Genomic DNA, 13127 nt, shown 5'->3' on the forward strand with positions numbered 1-13127 from the left:
ACAGTTGGGGGCAGGGTGAGGAAGTGTGGAGCCATGGTGGAGGGAGCTGGAGCCTCAGAGTGGGTGAGGGTTTGCCCTAGTCAGAATTCCAGCCATTGCTCTGCCCAGATGCTCTCTGTCCAGCCCGTTAGGGGTTAGCACACGGGTCTTCTTCAGTCCTGCCTAGTTCAGGTCAGGTGAGATTAGGAAAGAACCAAATTGTCCTAGGTGCCCACCCCTGTTATCACCCCACTGCCTCCCTCCCACCCCCTCTTCCTCTTCTCGGCTGTCTAAGCAGAGACTTCCTAGAAATGCCTTCTTTATTCCGGGTGTTTTCTTTTGTTTGTTGTTTTCAAAGTGCAATGATTGTTCTGTCGTTTAGACTGTAGAAATCCTGTTGGGCTGGCCCTGAATCTTCATTAACACCAGGAAATTAGGATCAGAAATGCAAACTGACCTGCCCAAGAAAACAGGGCAAATATGTGACAAGAAAAGGGCTGGAATCCAGGCGTCCAACCTCTTCATTCAGGTTTTGTATTAGATCCTATTTGTGAACATCTCGTTTAAATGTTATTTTTAGGTGTGTATAAACTAAGTTCCCCTCCTTCTCACATGAATGCAGCAGATGAGTTAGTGAGATGCTAAATGTTTAGTGGGTGCCTCCCTGAGACATTTTGCGTATACCTTCTCCTTTCCTGAACCTCCCACGGGCCTATTTCTTACATAGCCAATAGTCATTACTCTGCCTCATTCCATCTGTCCTTGTATCCATAGTCATGTAGCTGGTTAGCCAAGCGGTTGAAGCCTGCCAGGCCTCTAAGCCCAGGTCTCCCCACAGTATGTAGGCTCCTTGGAACCAGAGTCACTTTGGGCCGAGATTTCTATAAACAGACTGTCATGAGAGGGCCTGGCTGGCCTTGGGTCTTCGGTAGGACCTGGTTGCCTCTGCTGTTGGAATATACCGCCATCAATCATTTTGCTTTAACACCAGCTGGTTTTCCTTGGGGGTCATTATTTTCCGTAGTCAGAATCACAGTGTCACTTGGGGAAGATCAGGACAGCAGGCCCCTCTCTTCTGACTAGTCAGAAGTTTTCAACACCTGTAGCCAGGGTGCCATCAGCCACTTCCCCCGAGACCCTGGGGGACTTAGTTTGCTCTGCAGGTGGGGACAGTGGATAAAGACCTGAATCCAGGTGTTTCCAGGGGTCCCTCTTGCTACAGCACAGTGGGTGCTGCTCTGGTGTGTCTGTGCTTACCTGGTGCGGTATCGGTCACTGCCTTAAGTGCATGGATAAGACAGAGTTGCCAAGGCAGAGCTCTTAACTCCTCTCTGAGACTGGAGCTAGCCTTTTAAGGACAGGCAGGGTCAGGGCCTCCTCAGGATTAAGGGCAGCTCACCACCGGCCCTCAGGGACGAGTTGGAGAACTGTTCTTTGACACCATGTTAAGGATTTCAGATTTGTCATCCCCTCCATTCCATTCAGTAAACAATGCTTGAAGCTTCTGTAGCATTCCTGTCCCTTGTCCATAAAATCATTGCATACACAAAGGAAAACCAGCACTTCAGCCTAAAGGATGTGGGCAAAGGTCGGAAGCGGGAACCTTTTTTGATGAACCCTTTAAATTCTCTGGGGGTCCTTTAGTCACGGGACACTGATTTTTATCAGCGGAGCCATTAGGAGCTCATGACCTTCCAACAGTCTGGCTTCTGATCCAATTGGTGAAACTGTGTTTTAAACCAAAGAAGTGGTGCTTTTCCCAATCCTCCATCTGTTACTGTCTTCCAGAAAGTACTCCTGTGAAGGAGTGTGTGTGTGTGTGCATGCGTGCGTGCATGCGTGTGTGTGTGTGTGTGTGTATACACTTGTGTGTGTGTGTGTGTTTCCCCTAGTCACATGACATTAAGGTCCGCCTGAGTGGAAGGGGTGTAGTTCCCATTTGGACTTGGCTTCAGGCTAGCAGTGGGGTCTGAATTGTTAGTCATTAAGTCACTTATCAGAGTTGGGGGATTGTCCGTGTTCCAAGTTCTTCCCCATAATGTCAGCACATCACACAAAGAAGGAAAGCCTCTGTCTTTTATAAACTACTGACAATTTTTCCCCTCCTAGAGGAGGAGGTGACACCCACAAGTAAGCTAAATAAACGGAGGGAAGAATTCGGTGTCATTTATTATCCGAGCAGCAAAGACAGAGGCCCAGGGAGGAGAGGAAGTGAACGGAGGTCCTTGAGACAAAACATTTACCAGGGAGTGCAGGGTAAACAGATGTTGCGTTTGCCCTTCTGAGTACAAAAAGAACCCACAGATGTAATTCTTCTTCAACCACAGCCTCAGCTTGGATAAGAATGAACCCTCATGTGGGGCCCCTTCTCCCAGCTTTGCCCCGAGGCAGTCAGAGGCCCAGCTCTCACCCACAGCTAGGTGGTGGCCTCTGGGGGCCAGAGTGGACATCGTTGCTTTTTCCACTTGGTTCCAGAACATGCTGGAAACTGCTGTATTTAAATAAACATTTCCTGTTTGCTAAGGAGAGCGGGCGAGAGTCTGAAACGTGAGAATGTGGTAACTTAATTTTCTCCATCACTCCAGATGACAGCAAGCTTTGCCGGTGGTTGGGTCCAATAAAAACCGACACCGTGTCATAGGCCTTCCCTCACTTGACCACAGAGGTCCAGAGGTCAAGTGGGAGACTTTCCAAGATGTTCAACAGCCAAACCTAGGGTTTTTGGTACTCCCAGCCCTCGGGGCCAGCTCAGGGGACCAGAGACTATCTAGCAAGTTATGGAGGCCTCTCTGGACCAACCGTGGTGACGGGGTCTTTCGGAGAAGCACAGGGCTCTCCTGAGTCACCTGCTGAACCAAGAGGATGCTGTCCTCCAGCATATTGTGCAACTTTGAACAGATTGCTGTACCTCTGGGCTTCTTTTCCTTAAAAGTAGTAGTGTGGGCTTTGTGATTTTTCCTTATGTGGTCTGCAGTCCACAGGTGATAAGCTGTCACGATACCCTTCTTCTGTGCCTAGGCCAGTGCCCTGCACTTGTGAAGTATTCGGCAAATATACGTTAAACAAAAGGCTAATGAATCTCAAAGACACAGGGCAAGATGAGCTATTACAGGTTCGCATTTTGATGGGTGGCTAAGGGCTATCTCCTAGTAGCCTGTTACATGAGATACTGTTATCTAAAATTTGAATTTCATGAACTAGAGTTACTACCTTGGTAAGAGTTCCTCCTAGACTCTTACTGCCTGATCCACTCTGAAATCTTGTTGCCAGGCGTTGCTTAGCAACATGGCAACACTCCTACTGTGCACATGCCAATGGAAAGAGCCAGCGATCCTGACTACTTCTGCCACAGGACTTTTCTAATCAGGAACTCATCAGTGGCATCCTGAGCTCTCTGTGGTTTTTGATTGCCACTCTTCTGGCATTAATTGATGTGTATTTGTAAGGTCATTACTAAGTTTTGTTTCTGCTGGTCCGCTGTGTTTTCTATTCCGCCCCAGCTTCGCATTGTTACTTTGTTTCTCTGTGGCTCTATTGTCCGAATTCACCCCCCATCCCACCCCCTAGCACATGGGGGAAAGTGAAAATAAAGGGCCTGGTGAGGATGAGCTTTAAGAAGCCATCAGAACCCACCATGCTATTTTGAGCGTGGGCTTATAGCAGCTTTGGACCAGAAGCTTGGGTTTGGAGGCCTGTTCTGTGGCATGGGCGCTTGCTGCTGCACCTCTGCTGATGCTGTCCCTCTCTGGACTGCAGTGTGTTTAATCCTTGTGGACCTCACCTCCACACCTGTAACACAGGGACAAGAGTCACACGGGGGCTGTTGTGAACGCAGCCCGAAGCAGTCTACGTAGCGTGCTCTACACGGTGCCGGCCATATTATCCATTGATTTTCATGGCCGGGATTGTTTACCCAACTGCGATGTATCCAGCTGTAAAGTAGGGATAATACTCTGTTCCCTTTTGGAAGGATTAAAGTGATCTTGTCTAGGAAGTGCTTAACAGTACCCAGCACATAGGAGCCCTCCACAAACTTGTAATGCTGTGGTGGTGTTTCCATTCGCTCATTTCTGTCTCTGTCCAGCTGGATGGCTTAGGATCTTCACTCTCAATTCTGTTCCAACACAAAGCCCCGTGGAGGGAGGCTCATCACCGCCTGCACATGGGCTGCGGGCTGTGCCCAGTACATTCATGCTTGGTCTCTTTCTCTTTGGGTCTGTCTCTCCATCCTGCCCTGGCAGCTGAGCCCAGGTCGGCCTCTGTTCCACGCAGAAGGGATTATGGTTGGAGTGACTTCTGTCTTTTTATCGCCATACTGCCTTTGCATGCTATCTAAATAAAGAACGCATTTTACTCCTTTATTTAGAGGAGGGGTAGATTGGAGCTTTGTGGGGAATTCTTGGTCCCGACTTTCCGGGGTCAGTGTCCTTCCACGTTTCTCTAAACGGCCCCTCTTTCTGATTCCCACTGTCTGCCTCCCGTACCGCGTTTACTTGAAACAGCTGTATTTCCTAGCGCATGTCACACTCACGGTGGAAGATGGTTTGAACCTTTTTTATTTTATTTTTTTAAGAAATGCTGAGGGGGGGGACAGAAAATCCAAGTAGGGAGGGACCTCACAGAGACCACACTGGTTCTGGAAGGGATGGGTGTGGAGCTGCTCTGTGGGAGCACTGGGGTAGTTTCTAAGGCTCTCCCTCATTCATTCCTTGCTCAGGGAGAGGCTCATGGTGGGCATCTTCAGCTCTGCGTCCTGCAGAGCAGGACCCGCTTTCGTAACTGCTGCGGCTGGCTGCCAGACTGCCAGGCAGCTACACCTCCCCCATCCTTTGGTCTTCATGGTTTTACTGGCATTTACCATGTTTGATATATTGGTTCCCCAGGGAAGAATTGGCCTAGGGGTGTGATTGAAAATCGTCAACCCTGGGCAGATTGGAGGTGGGGAGGCTTATGGGTGAAGATGTGAACTTCTGAACCAGGCAAAGCTCCTGGCTCTGTCAGTGACAAGCTAGATGACACCAGTTTTCTGGGTTGGAAAATGGAATTATTAGTTTTTAATGATTTGTTTCGGTTTCTTTCGGCCTATGTTTGTTTTGTTTGCTTTTTGAGATAGGGTCTCACTCTGTAGCCTTGGCTGTCCTAGAACTCCCTATGTAGACCAGACTGGCCTCTAAGTCACAGAGATTCTCCCACCACTGCCTCCCTAGTGCTGGGATTAAACACGTGCACCACCAAGCTCCACTTTAGTGTCCCTTTCTTTATTAGGCACTGGGAGTATTAGATAAACTCACAAACACTTCCGGAAGATGGCACACCCATCCTAACATGTCCTGTGGTTATCATGTGTGTGATTCTTACAGACTACCCTCCTTCTTGCATGTGCTCACTGGAAGCCTGCATAGGTAATGATTGGCAGGGTTGCAAGAGGTCCCCTGTCCAAGTTCCTACCATGTAGCACAGGTAAAACAACCCATTTCCCTGAATCATGTTATCTCATGATGAGGAACTCCAGTCTCCCTAAACTAGGCCTGGAGAGACCTTTTTCTTTACATGGGGTTGAGCTTAGCTCCCGCAGACTGTTGTTACAGAGTGGGGGGGGGTCATCCTTTGACCGAATGACATGTTTTTGTACCATGAATTGCTGTGTTTCTCACCGTCTATCTGGGCGTCTATTCCTTTCCATAATCCTTTGTGATTACACCAAGGGTTTTTGTATGTGTTTCGGCTTTGGCAAAGGCCCCACACCGGTCCCGGGCTCTCTGGGGTGTTTTCTTTGACTGTAAGTTTGTATCCCTCATTCAAAATGCTTGGGAATCAGAAGTGGTTCCCATTTTCGAAAATTTTCAGGTTTTGAGATATTTGCAATATATCTAGAAAGGAAAGAGGGGGAGAGGAAGATGATAGATAGGTAGATAGATAGACAAGTGGATAGATAGATGAATAATACATAGATGACAGATGGATAGATAGGAAGGTTGATGGATGGATGAATAGATAGATTGATAGGAAGGTAGGGAGATAGATGGATTGACAACAGACAGACAGACAGACAGATAATTTTAGAGATGGGACCCAGATATAACCACCGAGTACATTTGTCTTATATCCTAATTGTACCTGATAGGCTTGCTCATAAAGTAAAGTCTGTGGTTGGAATTTTTCCTTATGAGATTGGATCACGTCTGTGCTTAGAAAGTTTTGAGTTTTAAAGTGGTCTGGATTTCGGATTTTAAGATTAAGGAGACTTTCAGCGCCCTAATTATTATCACATTAGCACTGATTTTTGTTTGCTTGTTGACCACATCCCATGCAGTCCAGCTGCCCTTGAACTCATGATCCTTCTGCCTCTGTTGTTAGAATTACAGAATTCCATGGATGGGCCAACATGCCCAGCCCTGTCAATACATTGGTGTTTGCCTGAGCATGTGTGGAATGTCATGTCTGGGTACAAGTGGGGGTGAGGACCTACGGGTGTGTATGCATGTGGAGGCCAGAGGTTGATATCAGTTTTCTCCAGACTCTGCTTTTGATGGTGCAGGGTCTTTCACTGAGTCTGGAGCTCACGTATGAGCTAGACTAGCCAGCCAGCAAGCTCCATGGTTTCTCTTGTCTCCTTTGTCCCAAGCTGGGATCATGGGCACACATTGGATGTTTATGTGTGCACCAGAGATCTGAATTCAGATCCTCATATGTACATCTTTCTAGATCTTTGGTGCATTTTTTGGCCCTGGGTGGCTTATTTTGGTCAGGTTTGTGTGCTGCTCCCCCTACATTTCCCCAGCCTGATTTTTTTTAATTACCTATCCAGATTTGAGCAGTTGACCCATGGCCCTTGCTTTTAAGAGATGGGGTTTCTCCATGTAGCTCAAAGTGGACTCAAACTCAAAATCCTCCTGCCTCAGCTTCCAGAGCACCGGGTCATAGGCAGGCATTTTCATGTCCTGCTTGTGTAAGTGTAAGGTTGCACAGTATCCTGACTGAAGTTTTGCAAATGATCTCATCTCATTAGGTTCTTCAGGAACACTTTCTGTTTCGGTTACTCTTAAAAACCAACCCCTTGGTTTAACTCCCCCCCCCCCATTCTTTATAACTCTGAAGCTTACTTGTCTGTGTAGTTAGTGGCAGCATTATCTGCTGTTTGAAAGTCTTTTTAACAGATTTATTATCTGTGTATGTAAACATAGGTGCTCTTGGAGTCCAGAATTGGAAGTCTGAAGCCAGCCTCAGATGCAAGTTCAAAGCCAGCGTGGGCTTCACAAGACCCTGTCTCAAAAGACGCACCCAGTCCCCCATCGAAGTTGAGGTTTCAGTTCCCTAAAATAGTTTCCAACTATTGTTTCATAACGTTTGCTGAATTTCCTGTCACTTCCTGAGTTAGTTAATGTGCCGTGATCGAGGACTTAGGAAAATTATCTTTAGGACTTAAGATTAACTTGGCTCATGATTTCAGACGGGTCAGTATATCATGGAGGGAAAGTCACAGCGCAGCCTCTCACATCATGGTGGACAGGAAGACTTAAGAGAGGCAGTAGAGGAAGGAGCCAGAGCAAGGCATAGACAGCCTCAGTGACCTACTTCCTGCAGCTGGACCCCACCCATTGAAGTGTTTGGAGCCTCTCAGTACAGTGAGTGCCACTGTTGGGAACCAGCTTCTTAGCACATACACCTTTTAGGAGAGCACTCACAGGGGAGCACTCACGGAGGAGCCCTCACAGAAGAGCCATAGTGCTCCTGGTTTCTCAAGGAGCCTTCTGCCATGATTTTAGCTCTATCTTCTTATTAAACGGGTATCCTAGAACCTCCATAGTGTATGGGATGTGAGAGGTGTGTGTGTGTCTGCCTGTCTGTCTTTGTGTGTCTGTCTGTCTCTGTGTATGTCTCTGTCTCCGTGTGTCTGTCTGTCTGTCTCTGTGTGTGTTTCTATCTGTTTGTCTGTGTGTGTCTATGTCTGCTTGTCTGTCTGTCTCTGTGTGTCTGTCTGTCAGTCTCTGTATGTTTCTGTGTATGTCTGTCTGTATCTGTGTGTGCGTCTGTCTCTATGTGTGTGTTTGTGTGTGTGTGAGTGTGTCTGTGTCTGTCTGTTTGTCTCTGTGTCTGTCTATGTCTGTCTGTCTCTCTCTCTTTCTGTGTGTGTGTGTGTGTGTGTGTGTGTGTGTGTGTGTGTGTGTGTGTGTGTTTTGCTTGCTCCTATGTTAACCTCTCCTGTTAAATATTTTGGCCTGAGAAATCAGTACCTTTTATTAAGAGCAAAGCTCAGGTTGCTTCAGTCTTTTTCACTTTACATCCTGCCCTAGCCTTTGATGGAGGCACATTCACCTGTGTCCTTCTTGGGATCATTATTAAGGAGGAGAGATCAAGGAGGACTGTGGCCTCTAGGCTGCTCTCCAACCTCTGTAACTCCTCTGTAACAACATCTGCTCTCCTGAGAACAAGGGCTCCTCCCATTGGGCCCTGGCCTCACACTTTACTTGTATGAACTAACTTACGGTTCTAACAATTATCCCTGCTATGTAGTAAGGCTGCCCCCACTCCACAGAGGAGGAAACCATATTTGGGAGTAAAATCCCCAGTTAGGAGCAAGAGAGACAGTGTGATCGGACCTGCAGGGCAACCAACGGCCATGCCATTACTTCCCAAATCCTGAAAGCTTTCTGTATTTCTTCGCTCAATTTGGAAAACATTGACCAGGAGGAAGATGATGAGAAGGAAGAGGAAGATGAAGAGGACGAGGTGGGAGGTGGCAGCAACAGCATCAAACTTGAGTCACACTTTGGTGCATGACATGATCTGGATGTCTGGGGGGAGAGAGCTATTGTGTCCAGTTTGGAGAAGAATTCGACATTTGAGTCACAGCCTAAAAGATAAAAATAAAGATGAAGTTAACTCCCTTGGGTTGAATGGGGAGTGGTACCGAGTCGCTGAAGTTCATAGTTAGATGGGCATGAGCCCACTGAGAGTGAGCGAAGATCTTCCTCAGGAGTTTTTAATCTGTTGGGAATCTTAGCCCAGAAGCTATCAATCAGATCTCAGGAAGAGCAACCATATAGTATTTGTCAACACAACTATAAAATTCCCAAAGAGTGAGGAAGACAGTTTCTAAGTTAAAAAAAAAAAGAGTTTGGATTCCGTTTTTCCATTGCTGTAGCGCACGCATGAGGCTGGTGATGTATAAAGAAAAGACGTGAATTGAGCTCACAGCTTTGGAAGCTCAAAGCCAAAACAGCACATCTCTGTCTGTGCTGAGAGCCCAGTAGGCTGAGAGTCACATCGTGGTGAGTGTCCTCATGACTGGGGACATGTGTAAGGGCGAGTGATCACATGAAGCAGGAAGCCAGAGCACAGAGAGGTCAAGCACAGAGAGGTCATGATGGCTTTTTTATAATGCTTCATTTTCATGGGAACTAACTAGGTCCCATGAGATCTACATTAATCTCATCCGTGGACAGGACCATGGGACCTAACTGACATGTACTGTGGTCCACCACCTTAAAGCCTTATCCTGTCTTATCCCAGCATTGGTGTACTCTGAAAGGAGCCTCTAGCCCACAAACCCATGGAGAATGTACTCATGTATGCACGTGAGGAGGTGGGGCATAAGATTCCAAGAGCCTGAGGAACTTTGTTGACTAGTATTTTTGTGCTCTGTTACTTATTTGGATTTTAGTAGAGTTCATATTCCTCCCTAGTTACATGTGCCACTTTCTTTTTTTAAATGCATTTATGTATTTGTGTGTGTATGTATGTATGCATGCATGCATGCATGTATACATGTATGTATTTGTGTGTATGTATGTATGCATGCATACATGTATGTATTTGTGTGTATATATGTATATATGCATGTATACATGTATGTATTTGTGTGTATGTATGTATGCATGTATACATGTATGTATTTGTGTGTGTATGTATGCATGCATACATGTATGTATTTGTGTGTATATATGTAGGTATGCATGTATACATGTATGTATTTGTGTGTATGTATGTATGCATGTATACATGTATGTATTTGTGTGTGTATGTATGTATGCATGCATACATGTATGTATTTGTGTGTATATATGTAGGTATGCATGTATACATGTATGTATTTGTGTGTATGTATGTATGCATGTATACATGTATGTATTTGTGTGTGTATGTATGTATGTATGTATGTGTGCATGCATACATGTATGTATTTGGGGTGTGTGTCAGAAGACAACCTAGAGAGTTGGTTCTCTCCTTCCACCGTGTGGATTCCGGGTATTGAACTTGGGTTCTTAGGTTGGGGAGCAGGGACCTTTTCTTTACTCACTGGTGTGGCCCTGCTGGCCTGCAACTTCCTTTCTTCTAGCTGTGCTCCTGGGGCAGCGCCTGGTGACATCAGGTCAAGTCAGAACATCACGTGCATGAGGTCCGTCCTGGCTGGAGTAGAGAGCGACTTGGTTTGTTTAAGCCTCATTCCTGCTTCATGTGAGCTCACGCTCCTCTTGGCTCACCTGACACGTCGGCCTGGGTTGCTGACTCTTGGTTTATCCTGCACTTTGGCAGCAGCCTGTCTTAGGGTTCCCAAAAGTCTGCCCACACGTTTAGCCACCCACTGTGTCTCCCATTAAAGTTCTTCAGCCGATGAGCTCCTGTCTGCTACCAGATGAACCCACCCGTGCTCCCCTGACCTCCAGAATGAGTTTGTGCCCTCACTCAGGTACATAGAGAATGGATTCGGTGCCAGATCTGCTGTCCTAGGACTTCACCATGGAATCTCATTCCACAAGCCTGACCTGGTCCCGGTCCCGCCTTAACCTTTCCAGCTTGGCTTCCTGCCCTAGACTGCCCCTCCGCATAGCTCCCTGTGTGTGGCAGCTTGGGACTGCTGCTGTAGGCAATCCAGGTCCTCAGGTCAGGTTTCAGGAAGGCCTTTGTGTGTTATCCCTTCCCTGGAGACTGAAGGTTTGTCATGAACTGGAGGCTCTCTTCTGGAAAGAACCTCAGACTCCATCTTCATGGCCTCTGAAGGCCTTGATCATACCCACAACCGTGTGCAGGGTGCTGCAGAGATCCTAAATGATGAATTATTAGGGTATTTTCCTGGGGCCCCTTCGCCCTAAACAGAATGGAGCAGAATAATCTGTCATTGAGAATCATGACAATGACGGTTCCAGGGGAGAGCTGTCCTTGGAAATATCTTGGAGAATGCCTGGACTATGTAATATCACATGATTTTTTTTTTTTTTGCTTCTCTTCCGTCCAACTCTGCAATATGGGTGGAAACCATTCCACATAAAGGGGTTTTCCTAAGTGATGCCAATGAGAAGCTGACAGGGGATATAGTGTTGATGCAACTCCAAGAAACAGAAAGATCTAGATTGGATCTTCGATTGCTCCAGTTCCTACCTGCAGATACACTTCTTGAATCCCCATCACCTCAGCCGGAGGAATGGTAGGGAGGACACTTACCTAGTGGGGCCGACACCGGGTTATACGAGTCCACATTGCTGCAAACGTCTCTTCCATTCAGTCCTATGTGGGTCTGTTCATTCGTCCACATGAGATCTATTTTGGGAGAATGGTCCAAGTTACCTTATGCATTTTGGTACCCTCCATGGTATCTATTTTGAACCAGTGCATCCTGTATCTCAACCTTCCTAAAACCGCAGCACCTTTTTAATACAGCTCCTCATGTTGTGGTGAGCCCTCAGCCATACAATTATTTCTGTTGCTACATAACTGTAGTTTCTCTGTGGCTATGAATTGTAATGTAAATGTGTTTTCCAGTGCAACCCCTGTGAATGGGCCTTTCGCCCACTCCCAAAGGGGGTGCAACCCATTGCTGCCTATGGAATGTGATGGGGTCCACGTTAGAGTCTTCGCTCAATAGGAAACTCAGAGAGCTTAAAAGCTTGACCTTGGGGTTACCGGTGTCTTCCAGCTCAACTTCAGATCCCTTTTCGCTTTCACCAAAGACTTTTTACATTTTGTTTGCTTTTACGAATGCACATAGTCTCCCATTGCAGCAGCTCACCTGAATGAGTGTGGAGAACTTTGAGCCTGGATCGGTGGTACCTAAGTGGCAGTGTTCGGGATGATAGGATGGGACACGGGCTCGTTCTTTGTCACCAGGTACCTGACTGTGGTTCACTGTTTCAGAGGCTTCACTTTATCCTGCTGTTTCTGGGCCGGTGTTGAGGAAAACCAGCATGGTGGCAAGAGCGCATCAGGGAGGAGTCTGTTCATCTGATGGTGAGCAGGGAGAGAGGAAGGTACCGGGGATAAAATGCCCTGTGAGGAATGGACCTTAGTGAGTACTTTGTCCAGCTGAAACTCACCTCCTAAAGTTTCCAGAACCTATCAGAATAGCACCACCAGCTGAAGCCAAGACCACGACCCCTGAGCCTTTAGCGGGATACTTCATATTGAACTCTATGATGTATGTAGAGGGCAAAGCATTTGAGGGATCATTTATACAGTTGCTACCAAAACATGTGAGGTAACTGGACCATTCTCCCAGGACACTTCAACATCATATGAAACTGGGTCTAAACCAAGGCAACGGTTCCATGTTAGGTCGAGCGGACGGACTTCTGGGATGGGCGAGATGCCGGAGAAATGAAAGATATTTCACTAAGTCTTCAGGAATTACCCCACTCATCTCTGTTAGTGTGTATGAAATGTATGAAGAAAACAACACATTATAAAAAAACATAGTACATGTGTCATTTTATAAGGGTTATGGGAAAAATATTAATCTAAGGACAACCCTACCTGATAAAGTATTAAAGACTGTCTCTGCAGCTCGCTGGCGAACAGCACGGGTTCTGCATTTTATTAGCACTGACTGCATAGAACGCTGATCTTATTTGAGAGGCATTTTCATAAACACTGACACACAGTACAGTTCCCATTTGAGGCCGTGAGCAGATACAACCCCTCCCCCACACCCCTGCTGGAACTTAACCCCTGGACAGTTTCCCAGAGGTGATAGTATTTTTTTCCCATGAGGTTTCCCTGAACAATGGGCGCTTTTCCCAGGGAAAGTTGAGAGAGTGGGCTTTGGACCGGCATGGGTTCTTAGGGTTGGTTAAGAGCTAGATTGGCCGTAGGCAAGCCAGGGCTGAGGAAGACAAGAGCTGAAGACCTGTGTGTAGACACAAGAGTATCTTTCT

The 13127-nt window shown here is 46.8% G+C and overlaps 1 protein-coding gene across 1 annotated transcript in view; it reads left to right on the forward strand.

The window, feature by feature from the left end:
* Positions 1–13127, forward strand: part of Slit3 (slit guidance ligand 3) — a 585823-nt gene that overhangs the window by 1407 nt on the left and 571289 nt on the right.

Source organism: Rattus norvegicus, chromosome 10, assembly GCF_021556685.1.
Source record: "Rattus norvegicus strain SHRSP/BbbUtx chromosome 10, alternate assembly SHRSP_T2T, whole genome shotgun sequence".
Lineage (NCBI taxonomy): Eukaryota > Metazoa > Chordata > Mammalia > Rodentia > Muridae > Rattus > Rattus norvegicus.